Here is a 2790-nt window from a genome sequence, read left to right on the forward strand (position 1 = left end):
TTATGGTTACCACTTGTGCCTCTGACCAATCAGCTATAGATTAGAGGTTCCAACTATTCTTTCCTTGGATTTCAGATGAGAGTCACAAGACCAGGTTATTACCTGGACTTCTGACCAACTGGCTATAAATCAGAGGTTCCCATGACCCCCTTCTGCAGTTCAATTAACTTGCTAGAGCTGCTCACAGAACTTAGACATTTTACTTTCTAAATCACTGGTTTATTAAAAAAGAGTGTAACTCAAGAAAAACCGGATGGAAGAGATGCGTAGGGTAAGATATGTGGGAAGGGGTTTGGGGTTTCCATGCCCTCTTCAGATGCATCACTCTCATTGCATCTCAATGTGTTCACCAACCTGGAAGTTCTCTGAACCCTCGTCCTTTTCATATTTGTATGGAGACTTTATTACATTGGCCCAATTGATTAAAGCATTAGCCATAAAAAATTGACTCAACCTCCAGCCCCTCTCCCCTCCCCAGAAGTCAGGGAGGTGTGCTGAAAGTTTCAACCCTCTAATCACATGGTTGGCTTCCCTGGAAACTAGACCACATCCTTTGGTGGGGTCCAAAAATCACCTCATTCACTTAAAAAAAAGACACCTTTGTTGTTCTGTCACTTAGGAAATTCTCAGAGTTTGCGGGGAGCCATGAGCCAAAAACTGTGGACAAAGAATTAATATATATTATAATATGTACACATATATATGAGAAATATATATTTTTCTTATAAATCATAATATCACACCTGTTAATCTCCCTGACTGCCCAAGGCACAAAACAATCTGGTTTCTCTGAACTGTATAGAACTTGTTAGTAAAAATAAGAGTATCTGTCTACATACAAAGCACTGTGTTCACTTCCCTTACAATATTTCATTTAATTCTCAGAACAACCTTATTATTTAAGTGTTATAATGATCTTAATTTACAGATGAAAAAACAGACTAACAGAATAAATAAATTATAAATAAAAGCTAAATAAATAAATCACACAAGGTTAATCAATGAAAGGACTACTATAAAGGTCCGTTGGCTTCAAAATCTGTGCTGTTAATGACATTCAATTCTCTGTCTCACAGATTTGGCAATTGTATTATGATATGTGCGTGTGGATCTATGTCTATGGATAGATAAATAGATGGGCTGATCTTTATTCTAACTTTTGCACCTTGAGATCAAGGAGCACATTTCATACGTCTCCAATGCCACAGGCACTTAGCATGTTTCTCTGAAAAGAGTAGTTCCAAAATACATATTTGTGTGAAAGTGATATTATTACCTATACAGAAATTCTAGGGCTCAAATATGGCCTTTCCTGAGCATCACACTAATGTCAAAATAGAGCAGAATATATGTACTATAGGAAGAGAGAGAAAGAATGCCATGAGTTCTATGTCAGGAAAATGCCTCTGGGACAGGAATTGAAATTGAATAGGTAGCTACATTAGTGGAAAGCATTTTACATTTGGGAAGAATTATATTAGCAAGGGTGGGAGGGGGAGAATGCATGAAATGTTTGTGTTTAGTTAGTTGACTAATTTGACTAGAGAATCATATTGGGGAGAAATGAAAGATAAGAATATAAAATAAGTTGGGATCAGAGTACAGCAGATTCCATAAACAATAGAGGAATTTTTAAGAGAATAAAAAAGGAGTTTATCCAAAAAATAATTGAAAAACTCACAGGACTTGTTGACTAATAGTGTATGGCCTTTCTTCATTGACTTATTCAGTATAAAGGAAAAATTTCTTCATTGACTTATTCAATATAAAGGAAAAATTTCAAAGACAACATGGAGGGTTATTTGAATAAATACACCACACACACACACACACACACACACACACACACACACACGAGAAGAAAGAGAATGTGACAATTTATTAAATATGCTCAAAAATCACCAGATCTAGTTCCCAACCAAACATATCCTCCTTAGAAAAAATTGCCCCAACGTCACCATGATATTAAGGCATTTAAGTAAGTCCATAAAAGTACAGTTGGACTTAAATTGCTTTAGAGCCATAGAAATCAATCAGCACACCTTCCCTCAATAATGCAAATCTTGTCTGTTAATGTCTTAAGAACCGGTATGAAAATTTCTGAATAAATATTTTAAAATTCAGATTAAAAAATTAACTCAAATAAAAAATTATGTGAGAACAAAGGAGATCTATGAATTAAGAGATTTAAGAGCTGTGTTAATCAATTGCAATGTGTAGGCCTTATCTGAATTTTAATTTGAACAAATAAATCACTACAAAAACATTATAGACAATCAGGAAAATGTAGACGCTAGATATTAGATATTATAGGACTACTATTTAATTTTAGATATGATGATAATTTTGGTTATGATTTTTGGAAAAGAATGCCTATCTTTAGAGATCCATGCCGAAATATTTTGAAATAAAGTAATATATCTATGATTTCCTTCTGAATAACTTAGAGTAGGTAGAGCGGGTGTGGATATGTAAAAAAAGATTGGCCATGAGTTAATAATTGTTGAAGAGTGGTGATGAGTAAATGTTTTGTATGTATTTGAAATTATCCAAAACAAAAAAATCATATCACTAAATTAAAAATTACTTCTAATGCATATTCCTTTATATAAAACAATTAAAGTTTCTAGTCACCATATTTCTAAACGGTCCTACAGGTACTGTCAAATGTTTCAAATATTGATTAATTTATAAAATTACTTACCAAAATGCAAAAAATAAAACTTTACAATTATAAAATATCTTATGGCTTACAGAAAACTTTTATACACATAGTTATATTATAAATAT

The sequence above is a fragment of the Pteropus alecto genome, unplaced genomic scaffold (assembly GCF_000325575.1).
Source record: "Pteropus alecto unplaced genomic scaffold, ASM32557v1 scaffold603, whole genome shotgun sequence".
Taxonomy (NCBI): domain Eukaryota; kingdom Metazoa; phylum Chordata; class Mammalia; order Chiroptera; family Pteropodidae; genus Pteropus; species Pteropus alecto.